At 37.7% G+C, this 5,250-nt stretch overlaps 1 long non-coding RNA gene across 1 annotated transcript; it reads right to left on the reverse strand.

Annotated features, from left to right (window-relative positions):
- Positions 1-2,950: 2,950 nt before the first annotated feature.
- Positions 2,951-4,978, reverse strand: LOC131304621 (uncharacterized). Its single transcript, XR_009192442.1, has 2 exons — positions 4,114-4,978; positions 2,951-3,352 (listed from the first exon to the last, which is right to left on the reverse strand). It is a non-coding gene; the product is annotated as an uncharacterized LOC131304621 (long non-coding RNA).
- Positions 4,979-5,250: the final 272 nt, after the last annotated feature.

Consider the following 5,250-nt stretch of genomic DNA (forward strand, 5'->3'; position numbering starts at 1 on the left):
TCTGATGGCTTGCCAAGCTGGTTTTATAGAACAACCTCCATTGGCATTCAAAGACAAAGTAACAGAGTCCTTCTGAGCTTGTCCTCCATGAGGTCATATGTTCGAATCTCACAGAGGCCAAACATTGAAACCATAGGGCCATTGAAGGGTTTGCTCGATTGTTAAATTCAGGGCCTCAGAATTAGTCAATATGCGAGCAAGCTGACTTGGACATCCAGTTCTAAATAAAAATAAAACATAGTCCTCCTCCTCTGGCCTAACACACCTTGTGTTATTTCTAATAACAGAGGCAACCTTGGAGTGCAGAGTCCTAAGCAAATTGTTGTCCAATGGTGTAATGGGACTTTGTTCTCAATGGGTGTTTTACTGGGTTGGTTTCTTGCTAACCTAGGTTTTGGGTCTCGGGTGGGCAGATGATAGTTCTTAGCTTTGCTTAGGATTTGATGCCATAATTCCTTATCCTTTTAATCTTGTAACAATTTCAAGGATTAATAAAAAAAAGGGATGACTTTGGTGTCCCCGGTCATTTTGGGGACACCGTAATTTTTGGCATAACAAAACCATTATGAGCATAACCAAAACTCATTACAAGCATAACAAAACCATAACAAGACATAAGTTGTTTGTTATGCCGAGGTAGGGTTTGGTTACGCCTTGGTTGGTTTTTTGGATATTCCTTAATTATTCCTTGTTTGAGTTTTGTTATGCTTGTAATGGGTTTTAGTTATGCTCGTAATGGTGAAGTTATGCCAAAAATTACGGTGTCTCCAAAATGACCGGGGACACCATAGCATCGTATCCCTAAAAAAAACCGCCTTTAAAAAAGAAGAAGAAGCAAATTGTTGTCCATTCTATCACCAAACTAGGTTTTGAGAAGCCCGTAGGAGTGCCAATTGTCAAGCCATAGGATAGTAAATTGATCATTACCTATAATATAGATGTATTTAATCAATGGCTGAACAAAGTGTCTCAAACTGAAGATTTTCATGGAACCATTTAATCTACTAAGTATCAGCCTTCTTAGCAATAAACCTAGCTCAGTCGTGTGATTTTGTAATGTCATTGTCATAACCGTTTATCTTTTTTATTTGCAAGCCATCTTATTTGATTACTTAATCTGTTCACAAAAGAGGACATTTATGGCTGACCATTTGTAGAGCTTGATTACTTTTTTCCCTCCCGTGAAAGAAAAATTATTAAATGCTCTTCGAGCCACGTAGTGCTCTAAGGGCCTTACCACCATATATTTACACATGGCCTAGTACTAAATGTATGAACTCCATGTGAATGTGTGGTGGCGGAAGTCCCTCGAGCACTGAAGAAAAATTGTCGTGAAAAGCCACATGCACCCAGCGTTTTGGCATCAGTCGTAGTAATAGGGAATAAGCTTTTTATGGGGTAAAAGTTGGACGGGTGCCAGGACAGAACAGGCTGTTGTGGGGTCTATTCACGTCCATTCTGAGCTCATTAGTTTGGTTTGAATCACTCATTTTAATTGGGTAGCACATGCAATAACATCATATTGGACGTGGATAGTGATATGACCAAAAGTATGTTTGTATTCTCAAAGTCATATCATCCAGAAAAAAATCAACAAAGATTTTGATATTTGTCTTCCTAGGATTATAGTCCTGCACATTCATTGAGTGTGGCAGTACGTGGCCATTTTTTCAAAAATTGGGAGAAATTGGACGTGGTTTATTTGTGATCAGACACTGTAGATAAACCCAAGGTTTGAGTGTGGGGCTTAGTCGTGTAGGGAGGAAAAACAATGGAAATTAGTGCTGCAGCCTTCTTCTGCAATAGGTACGTGAGTAATTGTTCAGTGGTCCTCGGACGCCACCAAGTGCCTCAACGTTCCTCAATATCACATATTTTTGCTGAGTTCATACACTTAATTAGTGTTGAGCTCTACAAAAATGTGTGGTATTAAGGAGTGTTAGGGCACCACATAAACAGTGCCCCAAAACCACCAAATAATTTTTCTCTGCGGAAATAAACAGATGTATGCATATGAAATTGCTGTCCACGTTTTACATGGATGCAGGTCACCTTTTGGCAAAATTATTACTCCTGAAGCAACGTCATGTGGCAATTATTACTCTTGAAGTAACGTCACGTGTCGCTACAGTGGCATTTTGCACCACAAATTTGCCTGGATTTCATCACAAAATATTTGGTGAAAAAAAGACCGTGCAGAGAGCTACATAACGCTGGTCCAAAAGAACAGAATAATTACTCCACCTTCTAAGGTGAGATGGGCTCACTATAGACCATTCAATCGATCAGAGATCTTTAATTTTAGATTCTTTACTTTTTAGATTTGTCGATTTAATTGTCCAACAAAAAATTAGCTTGCTAGTCTAATTGGACATTAGGTAGTGTATAATGGGGTTTGCTATGTGGTGAGATAAATTTGTCCTAGTCGTTATGGTTAATGATGCCCGATCAACTTTACTCTATGAATGATGATGTCTATGAGACAAATAAAATGAACGACTTTAGTCATAACATTGATTCGATGAAGAGCCCGAAAAAAGAGTCAGAATAGGGGCTGTGGTGCGCATAGCAAGTTGGCTCCATTTCTTCTTCAGATTGTATTACATCGATCACTAGTATGTCAGTATGTCAGTATTTGTTAGATTATTTTGAGTGCCATCCTCTTGTTAGATTATTTCGAGTGCCATCCTCTTGTTCGTAGGAGTCAAACATTAGACCTCACATTTCAAAAGAGCGCTACACAGCCGTTGATCAGCCACAACGACATTTACATTGAGCCACATCATCTTGTACAGACATTATGTGCAAATTTTCTTTGTTTGTATATCATTAGTCATCTGCATTGAGCTACAGCCGTGACTCATGAGAGTGTTTTGCTAGCTTCAATTTGGAAAGAACACGAAATCATCACAGCATCAAACTACTGTCAAACTAAGCCTCTCAGCTGAACTTTTAGATTAAACTTGAGCATATATATTGCCTTCTGAACGCATGCATACACTTAGATCAGCATGCATCACAAAAACTTAGCTAGCATCTAAGTAATTGGATCAGACATCAGCTAGTATTTTCACGCATGCATACACTTAGATCAGCATACATCACAAAAACTTAGCTAGCATCTAAGTAATTGAATCAGACATCAGCTATTATTTTCACGGATCTAAACATGGCGAAGGTTCGATGTCGAGGCCCTAAGAACCAACAAGTGTTTAATGGCCATGACCTAGCCATGGTGAAGGTTCGAGGTCGAGGCCCTAAGACCATCTAACCTCATCCTTCTTCTAAATCACTATTTAAGTTTGTTTTCTTGCTTAAATGAGTATTCCACGCGTTCTTTAACCTTCATACCCTGCAATACCATCCAAGTAGGTGTTTCAGTGTTATATAAGATGGAATCAATAAAGAACATACAGAGCATTTTCCATGTAAAAAATAAGAAGCTAGTTTCATCTCTACACCAAATTAAAACTTTAGCTTTCACTTCCATGCTTTGTTATATTGCTCATCCAGTCATCCCAGATCGAAAATAATATACGTACCAACCAAAACGTAGGGAAATTGTACCGACAGCCGCGCCGGGCCATCTCCGGCCACCGGACGGCTGATCCGAGCCGTCCAAAAATTCTATAAAAAAAATACCGAGGGGGCTTACGCGGGAATCAACGGCATCCGATGTGTGTAGGGTGCTTGATCTAAACACCCTATTTTTCATGTATATATGTATATCCGGTGGCCGGAGACAGCCCGGCGCGGCCGTCGGTACGATTTCTATACAGCACCAGTCGGTACTCATACCAGTACTCATCCCAGATATCCGTGTTAACAATCTTACATTTAATTCAAGCACTGTTAATCCAAAAAAAAAAAACTAACTAACCGCGCGGGACGCCTCATAGAAAATATGCGCAGATGAGCGAGATTTTCTAAAGTTAAGTAAGTCCATAAATAAATCTTACAATACTCGTTTGATATATTTTTTTGTGACTGATATTGTGAAAAGCTTTTGTTTTCTTAGATTGACTTATTCATGATACAACGCGGAGAATTCTTTTTTCCCCTCGCAAAAAAAAAATATTACAAAAAAAAAATGTTTTTGGAAAAATAGGACACCTGAAATGTTTCCACCATGGTATTCTTGCTTGGTAATCTTCTCCCTTGTTGTATATAAATGCCATATGCTTTATGATGCTCTCCTTCCATGTTTTAGAATATGTGCCTTGGGCTTCTATTTATAGGGGTTGGGGCGAATTGTACTCCACTATTCTTTCTCTCTTTTTTTAAATTGATTTTCATACTCCTTTTTTGTCCAAGTGCACTCTATTTCTTGTCTTTATCCATGTAAAATTACAAAACTAGTAAACTACCCTTCATGCATTTTTTCCTTCACACATGAAAAGGGTAATCATGAAATTTTACATCACTAAAAAAGAGAGAGGTTCATTTGGAGGAAAACAGAGTGTGAAAATCAATTCTTTTTGTTTCTTCTATAATTTCCTCTCTTTTTTTCTTTACTTATGCCTTCGTTATTTTCTCCAAGAAGTGCAAGTCTAGTGACAAATCGTAGGTAGCATAATTCTTCATTTTATGCACTCGCTCTAATTTCTATCTAAATCACATATTTTTGTAGGATTCAGAACTAAGTGTATGAACCTTATACAAATGTATAATGCATGAGGGACGCGAGGTGCACAAAATCACTAAATAATTACTCTACCATGATAGGTTGTTCTCCAAAACAAAAATCTACACAACAATCCAAACACAACATCATTTACAACCCCTCACATACATGTGGAGCCCACATGCACTGGTGTGTAGACCCCACATGTCTGTGAGGTGTTATGAATGGTATTGAGTTTGAATTGTTATCAATGTAGCATTATTGAAAAATCTATACACGTGTCACATCCAATCAACTACAACCAGTGGTTGAGTTGTTAGCTTGTTTAAGAATATGTTTCTTAACTTAGTTAAGAATATGTTTTTAATTATTGTTCTTTTTAAATCTTTATAATTACTTTAAAGATTAAAAAAGTTTCTTTTGCCCTTAAAAAATCGAAACCTGCCAACACTGTCTCAACTTACATAAGAAAAACTTTTCACAAAGCCTTCTGTGAATTTGCTTACAAGGTGAATCTTGAGTGTACAAAGTGTTTTGGACAGTTTGGATTCTAAAAAAAAATTTCTGATGGAGAAGTTACTCGGAAAAGTTTTATTAAAATTCAGACCCGTCGAATTTCTCTTTCC

The sequence above is a fragment of the Rhododendron vialii genome, chromosome 10a (genome assembly GCF_030253575.1).
Source record: "Rhododendron vialii isolate Sample 1 chromosome 10a, ASM3025357v1".
NCBI classification, from domain to species: domain Eukaryota; kingdom Viridiplantae; phylum Streptophyta; class Magnoliopsida; order Ericales; family Ericaceae; genus Rhododendron; species Rhododendron vialii.